This window comes from Somniosus microcephalus, unplaced genomic scaffold (genome assembly GCF_052327205.1).
Source record: "Somniosus microcephalus isolate GS21.2 unplaced genomic scaffold, FLI_Smic_1.0 unresolved_chr2, whole genome shotgun sequence".
Classification (NCBI taxonomy): domain Eukaryota; kingdom Metazoa; phylum Chordata; class Chondrichthyes; order Squaliformes; family Somniosidae; genus Somniosus; species Somniosus microcephalus.
The window spans coordinates 27,926,329-27,939,177 of NW_028225180.1; positions in this window are offsets into that span (position 1 = coordinate 27,926,329).

Consider the following 12,849-nt stretch of genomic DNA (forward strand, 5'->3'; position numbering starts at 1 on the left):
CCAGCTGAGAGTGATTCATTTCCCTGGCTACCTGTGAGTGAGTCTGTTCCCTGTCCATCTGTGAGTGAGTCTGTTCCCTGTCCATCTGTGAGTGAGTCCATTCCCTGTCCAGCTGGGAGTGATTCTGTTCCCTGTCCATCTGTGAGTGCGTCTGTTCCCTGTCCATCTGAGTGTGAGTCTGCTCCTTGTCCACCTGTGAGTGAGTCTGTTCCTGGTCTAGCTGAGAGAGAGTCTGTTACCTGTCCATCTGTGAGTGAGTCTGTTCCCTGTCCATCTGTGAGTTAGTCTGTTCCCTGTCCATTTGAGAGTGAGTCTGTTCCCTGTCCATCTGTGAGTGAGTCTGTTTCCTGTCCATGAATGAGTGAGTCTGTTCCCTGTCCATCTGTGAGTGAGCCTGTTCCCTGTCCATCTGTGAGTGAGTCTGTTCCCGGTCTAGCTAAGAGTGAGTCTGATCCCTGTCCATCTGTGAGTGAGTCTGGTCCCTGTCCATCTGTGAGTGAGTCTGCTCCCTGTCCATCTGTGAGTGAGTCTGTTCCCTGTCCATTTGTGAGTGAGTCTGTTCCCTGTCCAGCCGTGAGCGAGTCTGTTCCCTGTCCATCGGAGAGTGAGTCTGTTCCCCGTTCATCAATGAGTGTATCTGTTCCCTGTCCATCTGAGAGTGAGCCTCTTCCCTGTCCATCTGAGAGTGGGTCTGTTCCGAGTCCATCTGTGAGTGAATCTGTTCCCTGTCCATCTCTGAGTGAGTCTGTTCCCAGTTCTTCTGTGAGTGAGCCTGTTCCCTGTCCAGCCATGAGTGAGTCTGTTCCCTGTCCGTCAGTGAGTGAGTCTGTTCCCTTTCCAGCTGTGAGTGATTCTGTTCCCTGTCCATGTGTGAGCGAGTCTGTTCCCTGTGCAGCGGTGAGTGAGTCTGTTCCCTCTCCAGCCATGAGTGAGTCTGTTCCCTGTCCAGCTTAGAGTGAGTTTGTTGCCTGTCCATCTGTGAGTGAGTCTGTTCCCTGTCCGTCTATGAGTGAGTCTGTTCCCTGAACATCTGAGAGTGAGATTGTTCCCTGTCCATTTGTGACTGAATCTGTTCCCAGTCCATCTGTGAGTGAGTCTGTTCCCTGTCCATCTGTGAGTGAGTCTGTTCCCTGTCCATTTGTGAGTGAGTCTGTTCCCTGTCCAGCCGTGAGCGAGTCTGTTCCCTTTCCAGCCGTGAGTGAGTCTGTTCCCTGTTCATCTGAGTGGGAGTCTGTTCCCTGTCCATCTGAGTGTGACTCTGTTCCCTGTCCAACAGTGAGCGAGTCTATTCCCTCTCCATCTGAGTGGGTCGGTTCCCTGACCATCTCAGAGTGAGCCTGTACCCTGTCCATCTGAGACTGCGTCTGCTCCCGGTCTAGCTGAGAGTGAGTCTGTTCCCCGTCCATCTGTGAGTGAGTCTGTTCGCCGTTCATCTGTGAGTGTGTCTGTGCCCTGTCCATCTGAGAGTGAGTCTGTTCCCTGTCCATCTGAGAGTGGGTCTGTTCCGAGTCCATCTGTGAGTGAATCTGTTCCCTGTCCATCTCTGAGTGAGTCTGTTCCCAGTTCTTTTGTGAGTGAGCCTGTTCCCTGTCCAGCCATGAGTGAGTCTGTTCCCTGTCCGTCTGTGAGTGAGTCTGTTCCCTTTCCAGCTGTGAGTGATTCTGTTCCCTGTCCATGTGTGAGCGAGTCTGTTCCCTTTCCAGCCGTGAGTGAGTCTGTTCCCTGTTCATCTGAGTGGGAGTCTGTTCCCTGTCCATCTGAGTGTGACTCTGTTCCCTGTCCAACTGTGAGCGAGTCTATTCCCTCTCCATCTGAGTGGGTCGGTTCCCTGACCATCTCAGAGTCAGCCTGTAACCTGTCCATCTGAGACTGCGTCTGTTCCCGGTCTAGCTGAGAGTGAGTCTGTTTCCTGTCCATCAGTGAGTGAGTCTGTTCCCTGTGCATCTGACAGTGAGTCTGTTCCCTGTCCAGCTGAGGGTGAGACTGTTCCTTGTCCATCTGTGAGTGAGTCCGTTTCCTGTCCATCAGTGAGTAAGTCTGTTCCCTGTCCATCTGAGAGTTAGATTGTACCCTGTCCATCTGTGAGTGGGTCTGTTCCCTGTCCATTTGAAAGTGAGTCTGTTCCCTGTCCAGCTGAGGGTGAGACTGTTCCTTGTCCATCTGTGAGTGTGTCTGTTCCCTGTCCATCTGTGAGTGAGTCCGTTCCCTGTCCATCTGAGAGTTAGATTGTACCCTGTCCATCTGTGAGTGGGTCTGTTCCCTGTCCATTTGAAAGTGAGTCTGTTCCCTGTCCATCTGTGAGTGAGTCTGTTTCCTGTCCATCTGTGAGTGAGTCTGTTCACTGTCCATCTGAGACTGTCTGTTCCCAGTCCATCTGTGAGCGAGTCTGTTCCCTGTCCATCTGTGAGTGAGTCTGTTTCCTGTCCATCTGTGAGTGAGTCTGTTCTCTGGCCATCTGTGAATGAGTCTGTTCCCTGTCCAGCCGTGAGTGAGTCTGTTCCCTGTGCATCTGAGAGTGAATATGTTCTCTGTCCATCTGTGAGCGAGTCTGTTCACAGTCAATCTCTGAGTGAGTCTGTTCCCTGTCCACCTGTGAGTGAGTGTGTTCCCTGTCCAGCTGAGAGTGAGTCTGTTACCAGTCCTCGTATGAGTGGGCTGGTTCCCTGTCCAGATGAGAGTGATTCTGTTCCCTGTCCATCTGTGAGTGAGTCTGTTCTCTGTCCATCTGAGAGTTAGATTGTTCCCTGTCCATCTGTGAGTGAGTCAGTTCCATGTCCATCTGTGAGTGAGTCTGTTCCCTGTCCAGCTGACAGTGAGTCTGTTCCCTGTCCATTTGAGAGTGAATCTGTTCCCTGTCCATCTGTGAGCGAGTTTGTTCCCTGTCCAGCTGAGAGTGTGTCTGTTCCCAGTCCTCGTATGAGTGGGCTGGTTCCCTGTCCAGCCGAGGGTGAGTCTGTTACCTGTCCATCTGTGAGTGAGTCTGTTACCTGTCCATCAATGAGTGAGTCTATTCTCTGTCCATTTGAGAGTGAATCTGTTCCCTGTCCATCTGTGAGCGAGTTTGTTCCCTGTCCAGCTGAGAGTGTGTCTGTTCCCAGTCCTCGTATGAGTGGGCTGGTTCCCTGTCCAGCCGAGGGTGAGTCTGTTACCTGTCCATCTGTGAGTGAGTCTGTTACCTGTCCATCAATGAGTGAGTCTATTCTCTGTCCATCTGAGAGTTAAATTGTTCCCTGTCCATCTGTGAGTGAGTCAGTTCCATGTCCATCTGTGAGTGAGTCTGTTCCTTGTCCATCTGTGAGTGAATCTGTTCCTTGTCCATCTGTGAGTGAGTCTGTTCCCTGTCCCTCTGTGACTGAGTCTGTTCGCTGTCCATCTTAGAGGGAGATTGCACCATGTTCATCTGAGCGTGAGGCTGTACATTTTCTAGCTGAGAGTGAGTCTGTTCCCTGTCCATCTGTGAGTGAGTCTGTTCCCTGTCCATTTGAGAGTGAGTCTGTTCCCTGTCCATCTGTGAGTGAGTCTGTTCCCGGTCTAGCTGAGAGTGAGTCTGTTCCCTGTCCATCTGTGAGTGAGTCTGTTCCCTGTCCATCTGTGAGTGAGTCTGTTCCCTGTCCATCTGTGAGTGAGTCTGTTCCCTGTCCATCTGTGAGTGAGTCTGTTCCCTGTCCATCTGTGAGTGAGTCTGTTCCCTGTCCATCTGTGAGTGAGTCTGTTCCCTGTCCATCTGTGAGTGAGTCTGTTCCTTGTCCATCTGAGAGTGAGTCATTTCCCTGTCCTTCTGTTAGTGAGCCTGTTCCCTGACCATCTGTGAGTGAGTCGGTTCCCTGTCAAGATGAGAGTGAGCTTGTTCCCTGTGCAGCTGAGAGTGAGTCTGTTCCCTGTCCAGCTGAGAGTGTGTTTGTTCCCTGTCCATCTGAGAGTGAATCTGTTCCCTGTCCATCTGTGAGTGAGTCTGTTCCCTGTCCAGCTTAGAGTGAGTTTGTTGCCTGTCCAGCTGAGAGTGAGTCTGCTCCCTGTCCAGGTGTGAGTTAGACTGTTTCCTGTCCATCTGTGAGTGAGTCTGTTCCCTGTCCGTCTCTGAGTGAGTCTGTTCCCTGACCATCTGAGTGTGAGATTGTTCCCTGTCCATTTGTGACTGAATCTGTTCCCAGTCCATCTGAGAGTGAGTCTGTTCCCTGACCATCTGAGAGTGAGATTGTTCCCTGTCCATTTGTGACTGAATCTGTTCCCAGTCCATCTGAGAGTGAGTCTGTTCCCTGTCCATCTGTGAGTGAGTCTGTTCCCTGTCCATTTGTGAGTGAGTCTGTTCCCTGTCCATCTCTGAGTGGGCCTGTTCCCTGTACTGCTGAGTGTGAGTCTGTACCCTGTCAATCTGAAAGTGAGTCTGTTCACTGTCCAGCCGTGAGTGAGTCTGTTCCCTGTCCAGCTTTTAAGATTCGAAAATTTTCAGCAAAAATCACGCAAGAAAACTGGATAAAAAAATAAGACTGTTTATTGACCAAAGTAAGCTTGCACAGAAAAACCTTTGATAAAAGGGCATACAAAATGGCCGCCAGGCCCCGTGATCAGTTTCTGAACCAGTTTATTTCTGTTACTGCAAGCTAGACAGGCTTGTGGATTGAAGACAGTAAACCCGCGAAAGCCAGTATCTGGGAACCGAAACTCAGAGCAACAGCATACATATTCAATGGATTATAAGTACAGGATGGGGCCCATCAAGATATGGGCGGACAATGTAAAAACACTTATACCCATTTATCGTACAAAGGAAAAACCGTTTAGCAGCCATCAAGGAAAATGTCCGGACCGATCAATATGCGAACCGAGCCGCGGTGACAATGCAAAGGACATTAACAGACATTATCGGCCAGGAAGGCCAGTTCAAGTTATCACCGGCTCCGTTACAAGACAAAGCGCCCCTGCAGAGATCTCTGCCCGCCAAAATTAATACAAAGACAGGACTATGATTTGGCGGGAGATAAGACTGTCCCAAAAGAGTATAACTATGGATTGAAAGTCCATCTAAGTTACTTCTTCACTGCTACGGCTTCTTGTTGGGCGACTTCAGGCTTCCATTTCTTCAAGAACTTTCTTCTACGAGGAACGAACGAAGGGCGGACGGTGCCCGGATCGGCGCCTCTTCCACTTCGGCAGATCGATGAAAACGTTTTCGTCTTTTTTTAAAGACGGACGGTTTTGGAAAAAGGACAACGTGGCCGGTGTTCAGCCAAACAAGGCTCGGCCACGACGAGAAGACGACAAGGGTGGCCCGGGTACTGGGGTCGGGAGACCATCGACGACCCAGGCCGACGGAGAAGAAACCCTCTGGAGAACCGGCGATCGATGCCACAAGATTCTCCCATGTGCATAACCTGCATCTAGGTCTACTCCACGAACAAAAATCCATGACAGGCCTAGTGGATCTCAACCTTGACGAGCGCTCATCGAGGCTGGGTCTACCCCATCGCCTCGAGGGAGGAGAGAATATCGACTGCGCCAGAAGCTTCCAATCCACGTGACGACGGGAAGCGGTGTCGAAAAGGCTGCGAACCCCTTTTCGCGATTTCGAGAGTGGTGAGCATGATCCCAAGTTCCCCAGGTCGAAACTTAGCTTAGGTATAGGGGAGGGAGTTAAGGGAAATCGTAATGTGTTTCCCCTTTTACGATGTGCCGTGTGTTCCCCATTTCCATAGAGTCAAGTTCATAAATTTGTGCATGATTGTAGTTACTTTAATCTGTGCCTATGACATGTATTTTGTAATGCTTCAAACTGTTCAAAAATAAAAGCATCCATTTCGTGCTATTCAGCCTGGTCTATTGAGTCCTCTTCTCTGCACTACTGTTCTCTGCATCTAAGTCCAAGGTCTAGAACCGTAGGGGGGGGTGGGTCGAACCACTCAAGGGTAATTCTTGCACGAAGCCTGGCAGGGGGCCAGAACGGGCAAGAGAGCAGGAAAAAAAACCCTACAAGCTGAGAGTGAGTTTGTTCCCTGCCCAGCTGAGAGCGAGTCTGTTGCCTGTCCAGGTGTGAGTTAGACGGTTTCCTGTCCATCTGAGAGTGAGTCTGTTGGCTGTCCATCTGAGAGTGAGATTGGTTCATGTCTATTTGTGAGAGAGTCTGTACCCTGTCCATCTGAGAGTGAGTCTGTTGGCTGTCCATCTGAGAGTGAGATTGGTTCATGTCTATTTGTGAGAGAGTCTGTTCCCTGTCCATCTGAGGGTGAGTCTGTTCCCTGTCCATCGGAGAGTGAGTCTGTTCCCCGTTCATCAATGAGTGCGTCTGTTCCCTGTCCATCTGAGAGTGAGCCTCTTCCCTGTCCATGTGTGAGTGAGTCTGTTCCCCGTCCATCTGTGAGTGAGTCTGTTCGCCGTTCATCTGTGAGTGTGTCTGTGCCCTGTCCATCTGAGAGTGAGTCTGTACCCTGTCCATCTGAGAGTGGGTCTGTTCCGAGTCCATCTGTGAGTGAATCTGTTCCCTGTCCATCTCTGAGTGAGTCTGTTCCCAGTCCTTCTGTGAGTGAGCCTGTTCCCTGTCCAGCCATGAGTGAGTCTGACCCCTGTCCGTCTGTGAGTGAGTCTGTTCCCTTTCCAGCTGTGAGTGATTCTGTTCCCTGTCCATGTGTGAGCGAGTCTGTTCCCTGTACAGCGGTGAGTGAGTCTGTTCCCTCTCCAGCCATGAGTGAGTCTGTTCCCTGTCCAGCTTAGAGTGAGTTTGTTGCCTGTCCAGCTGAGAGTGAGTCTGTTCTGTGTCCATCTGTGAGTGAGTCTGTTCCCTCTCCAGCCGTGAGTGAGTCTGTTCCCTGTCCAGCTTAGAGTGAGTTTGTTGCCTGTCCAGCTGAGAGTGAGCCTGTTCCCTGTCCAGGTGTGAGTTAGACTGTTTCCTGTCCATCTGTGAGTGAGTCTGTTCCCTGTCCATTTGTGACTGAATCTGTTCCCTGTCCATTTGTGAGTGAGTCTGTTCCCTGTCCATCTCTGAGTGGGCCTGTTCCCTGTACTGCTGAGTGTGAGTCTGTACCCTGTCAATCTGAAAGTGAGTCTGTTCACTGTCCAGCCATGAGTGAGTCTGTTCCCTGTCCAGCTTGTAAGATTCGAAAATTTTCAGCAAAAATCACGCAAGAAAACTGGATAAAAAAATAAGACTGTCTATTGACCAAAGTAAGCTTGCACAGAAAAACCTTTGATAAAAGGGCATACAAAATGGCCGCCAGGCCCCGTGATCAGTTTCTGAACCAGTTTATTTCTGTTACTGCAAGCTAGACAGGCTTGTGGATTGAAGACAGTAAACCTGCGAAAGCCAGTATCTGGGAACCGAAACTCAGAGAAACAGCATACATATTCAATGGATTATAAGTACAGGATGGGGCCCATCAAGATATGGGCGGACAATGTAAAAACACTTATACCCATTTATTGTACAAAGGAAAAACCGTTTAGCAGCCATCAAGGAAAATGTCCGGACCGATCAATATGCGAACCGAGCCGCGGTGACAATGCAAAGGACATTAACAGACATTATCGGCCAGGAAGGCCAGTTTAAGTTATCACCGGCTCCGTTACAAGACAAAGCGCCCCTGCAGAGATCTCTGCCCGCCAAAATTAATACAAAGACAGGACTATGATTTGGCGGGAGATAAGACTGTCCCAAAAGAGTATAACTATGGATTGAAAGTCCATCTAAGTTACTTCTTCACTGCTACGGCTTCTTGTTGGGCGACTTCAGGCTTCCATTTCTTCAAGAACTTTCTTCTACGAGGAACGAACGAAGGGCGGACGGTGCCCGGATCGGCGCCTCTTCCACTTCGGCAGATCGATGAAAACGTTTTCGTCTTTTTTTAAAGACGGACGGTTTCGGAAAAAGGACAACGTGGCCGGTGTTCAGCCAAACAAGGCTCGGCCACGACGAGAAGACGACAAGGGTGGCCCGGGTACTGGGGTCGGGAGATCATCGACGACCCAGGCCGACGGAGAAGAAACCCTCTGGAGAACCGGCGATCGATGCCACAAGATTCTCCCATGTGCATAACCTGCATCTAGGTCTACTCCACGAACAAAAATCCACGACAGGCCTAGTGGATCTCAACCTTGACGAGCGCTCATCGAGGCTGGGTCTACCCCACCGCCTTGAGGGAGGAGAGAATATCGACTGCGCCAGAAGCTTCCAATCCACGTGACGACGGGAAGCGGTGTCAAAAAGGCTGCGTACCCCTTTTCGCGATTTCGAGAGTGGTGAGCATGATCCCAAGTTCCCCAGGTCGAAACTTAGTTTAGGTATAGGGGAGGGAGTTAAGGGAAATCGTAATGTGTTTCCCCTTTTACGATGTGCCGTGTGTTCCCCATTTCCATAGAGTCAAGTTCATAAATTTGTGCATGATTGGAGTTACTTTAATCTGTGCCTATGACATGTATTTTGTAATGCTTCAAACTGTTCAAAAATAAAAGCATCCATTTCGTGCTATTCAGCCTGGTCTATTGAGTCCTCTTCTCTGCACTACTGTTCTCTGCATCTAAGTCCAAGGTCTAGAATCGTAGCGGGGGGTGGGTCGAACCACTCAAGGGTAATTCTTGCACGAAGCCTGGCAGGGGGCCAGAACGGGCAAGAGAGCAGGAAAAAAACCCCTACAAGCTGAGAGTGAGTTTGTTCCCTGCCCAGCTGAGAGCGAGTCTGTTGCCTGTCCAGGTGTGAGTTAGACGGTTTCCTGTCCATCTGAGAGTGAGTCTGTTGGCTGTCCATCTGAGAGTGAGATTGGTTCATGTCTATTTGTGAGAGAGTCTGTTCCCTGTCCATCTGAGAGTGCGTCTGTTGGCTGTCCATCTGAGAGTGAGATTGGTTCATGTCTATTTGTGAGAGAGTCTGTTCCCTGTCCATCTGAGGGTGAGTCTGTTCCCTGTCCATCGGAGAGTGAGTCTGTTCCCCGTTCATCAATGAGTGTGTCTGTTCCCTGTCCATCTGAGAGTGAGCCTCTTCCCTGTCCATGTGTGAGTGAGTCTGTTCCCCGTCCATCTGTGAGTGAGTCTGTTCGCCGTTCATCTGTGAGTGTGTCTGTGCCCTGTCCATCTGTGAGTGAGTCTGTTTCCTGTCCATCTGTGAGTGAGTCTGTTCACTGTCCATCTGAGACTGTCTGTTCCCAGTCCATCTGTGAGCGAGTCTGTTCCCTGTCCACCTGTGAGTGAGTCTGTTTCCTGTCCATCTGTGAGTGAGTCTGTTCTCTGGCCATCTGTGAATGAGTCTGTTCCCTGTCCAGCCGTGAGTGAGTCTGTTCCCTGTGCATCTGAGAGTGAATCTGTTCCCTGTACATCTGAGAGTGAATATGTTCTCTGTCCATCTGTGAGCGAGTCTGTTCACAGTCAATCTCTGAGTGAATCTGTTCCCTGTCCATCTGCGAGTGAGTCTGTTCTGTGTCCATCTGTGAGTGAGTCTGTTCGATGTCCATGTGAGAGTGAGTCTGTTCCCTGTCCATCTGAGAGTGAGCCTATTCCCTGTCCATCTGTGAGTGAGTCTATTCCTTGTTCATCTGTGTGTGAGTCTGTTCCCTGTCCACCTGTGGGTGAGTGTGTTCCCTGACCATTTGAGAGTGAGTCTGTTCCCTGTCCATCTGTGAGTGAGTCCGTTCCCTGTCCAGCTGAGAGTGAGTCTGCTCCCAGTCCTCGTGTGAGGGGGCCGGATCCCTGTCCATTTGTGAGTGAGTCTGTTCCGAGTCCATCTGAGAGTGGGATTGATCCCTGTCCATCTGTGAGTGAGTCTGTTCCCGGTCCATCTGTGAGTGAGTCTGTCCCCAGTCCATCTGTGAGTGAGTCTGTTCCCTGTCGCTATGTGATTGAGTCTGTTCCCTGTCCATCTGAGAGTGTGTCTGTTCCCTGTCCAGCTGAGGGTGAGTCTGTTCCCTGTCAATCTGAGAGTGGGTCTGTTCCCTGTCCATCTGAGAGTGAGTCTGTTCCCTGTCCAGCTGAGAATGATTCTGTTTCCTGTCCCTCAGTGAGTGAGTCTGTTCCCTGTCCATCTGAGACTGTCTGTTCCCAGTCCATCTGTGAGCCAGTCTGTTCCCTGTACATCTGTGAGTCAGTCTGTTCCCTGTACATCTGTGAGTGAGTCTGTTCCCTGTCCAGCTGAGAGTGAGTCTGTTCCCTGTCTAGTTGAGAGTGTGTCTGTTCCCTGTCCATCTGTGAGTGAGTCTGTTCCCTGGCCATCTGTGAGTGAGTCTGCTCCCTGTCCAGCTGAGAGTGAGTCTGTTCCCTGTCCATCTGTGAGTGAGTCTGTTTCCTGTCCATCAATGAGTGAGTCTATTTTCTGTCCATCTGAGAGCTAGATTGTTCCCTGTCCATTTGAGAGTGAGTCTTTTCCCTGTCCATCTGTGAGTGAGTCTGTTCCCGGTCTAGCTGAGAGTGAGTCTGTTCCCTGTCCATCTGTGAGTGAGTCTGTTCCCTGTCCATCTGTGAGTGAGTCTGTTCCCTGTCCATCTGAGAGTGAGTATGTTCCCTGTCCATCTGTGAGTGAGTCTGTTCTCTGTCCATCTGAGAGTTAGATTGTTCCCTGTCCATTTGAGAGTGAGTCAGTTCCATGTCCATCTGTGAGTGAGTCTGTTCCCTGTCCATTTGAGAGTGAATCTGTTCCCTGTCCATCTGTGAGCGCGTCTGTTCCGTGTCCATCTGTGAGTGTGTCTGTTCCCTGTTCATCTGAGAGTGAGTCTGTTCCCTGTCCATTTGAGAGTGAATCTGTTCCCTGTCCATCTGCGAGCGAGTCTGTTCCATGTCCATCTGTGAGTGAGTCAGTTCCATGTCCATCTGTGAGTGAGTCTGTTCTGAGTCCATCTGAGAGTGGGATTGATCCCTGTCCATTTGTGAGTGAGTCTGTTCCTTGTCCATCTGTGTGTGAGTGTGTTCCCTGTCCATCTGTGAGTGAGGCTGTCCCCAGTCCATCTGTGAGTGAGTCTGTTCCCTGTCGCTCTGTGAGTGAGTCTGTTCCCTATTCATTTTAGAGTGAGTCTGTTCCCTGTCCATCTGAGAGTGAATCTGTTCCCTGTCCATCTGAGAGTGAGTCTGTTCCCTGTCCATCTGTGAGCGAGTCTGTTCCGTGTCCATCTGTGAGTGAGTCTGTTCGAAATCCATCTGAGAGTTAGATTGTACCCTGTCCATCTGTGAGTGGGTCTGTTCCCTCTCCATCAGTGAGTGAATCTGTTCCATGTCCTGCTGAGTGTGAGTCTGTACCCTGTCAATCTGAGAGTGAGACTGTTCCCTGTCCATCTGAGAGTGAGTCAGTTCCCTGTCCATCTGTGAGTGAGTCTGTTTCCTGTCCATCTGTGAGTGAGTCTGTTCCCTGTCCAGCTGAGGGTGAGTCTGTTCCCTGTCCAGCAGTGAGTGAGTCTGTTCCCTGTCCAGTCGGGATTGAGTCTGTTCCCTGTCCAGCTGAGAGTGAGTTTGTTCCCTGTCCAGCTGAGAGTTAGTTTGTTCCCTGTCCAGCTGAGAGTGAGCCTGTTCCCTGTCCAGGTGTGAGTTAGACTGTTCCCTGTCCATCTGAGAGTGAATCTGTTCCCTGTCCATCTGTGAGCGAGTCTGTTCCGTGTCCATCTGTGAGTGAGTCAGTTCGATATCCATCTGAGAGTTAGATTGTACCCTGTCCATCTGTGAGTGTGTCTGTTCCCTGTCCATCTGTGAGTGAGTCTGTTCCCTGTCCATCTGTGAGTGAGTCTGTTCCCTGTCCATTTGAGAGTGAATCTGTTCCCTGTCCATCTGTGAGCGAGTCTGTTCCGTGTCCATCTGTGAGTGAGTCAGTTCGATATCCATCTGAGAGTTAGATTGTACCCTGCCCATCAGTGAGTGAGTCTGTTCCCTGTCCATCTGTGAGTGGGTCTGTTCCCTGTCCATCTGTGAGTGAGTCTGTTCCCAGTCCATCTGTGAGCGAGTCTGTTCCCTGTACATCTGTGAGAGAGTCTGTTCCCGGTCTAGCTGAGAGTGAGTCTGTTCCCTGTCGAGCTTAGAGTGAGTCTGTTCCCCGTCCAGCTGAGAGTGAGTCTGTTCCCTGTCTAGTTGAGAGTGAGTCTGTTCCGTGTCCATCTGAGAGTGAGACTGTTCCCTGTCCATCAGAGAGTGAGTCTGTCCCCTGTCCCTCTGTGTCTGAGTCTGTTCCCAGTCCATCTGTGAGTGAGTCTGTTCCCTGTCCCTCTATGACTGAGTCTGTTCCCTGTCCAGCTGAGAGTGAGTCTGTTCCCAGTCCTGGTGTGAGTGGGCCGGTTCCCTGTCCAGCTGAGAGTGAGTTTGCTCCCTGTCCAGCTGAGAGTGAGTCTGTTCCCTGTCCAACTGAGAGTGAGTCTGTTCCCTGTCCATCTGTGAGTGGGTCTGTTCCCTGTCCAGCTGAGAGTGAGTCTGTTCCCTGTCCATTTGCGAGTGAATCTGTTCCCTGTCCATCTGTGAGTGAGTCCGTTCCCTGTCCATCCGTGAGTGAGTCTGTTCCCTGTCCATCATTGAGTGGGTCTGTTCCTTGTCCAGCTGAGAGTGAGTCTGTTCCCTGTCCAGCTGAGAATGATTCTGTTTCCTGTCCATCAGTGAGTGAGTCTGTTCCCTGTCCATCTGAGACTGTCTGTTCCCAGTCCATCTGTGAGCCAGTCTGTTCCCTGTACATCTGTGAGTGAGTCTGTTCCCTGTCCAGCTGAGAGTGAGTCTGTTCCCTGTCTAGTTGAGAGTGTGTCTGTTCCCTGTCCATCTGTGAGTGAGTCTGTTCCCTGGCCATCTGTGAATGAGTCTGCTCCCTGTCCAGCTGAGAGTGAGTCTGTTCCCTGTCCATCTGTGAGTGAGTCTGTTTCCTGTCCATCAATGAGTGAGTCTATTTTCTGTCCATCTGAGAGCTAGATTGTTCCC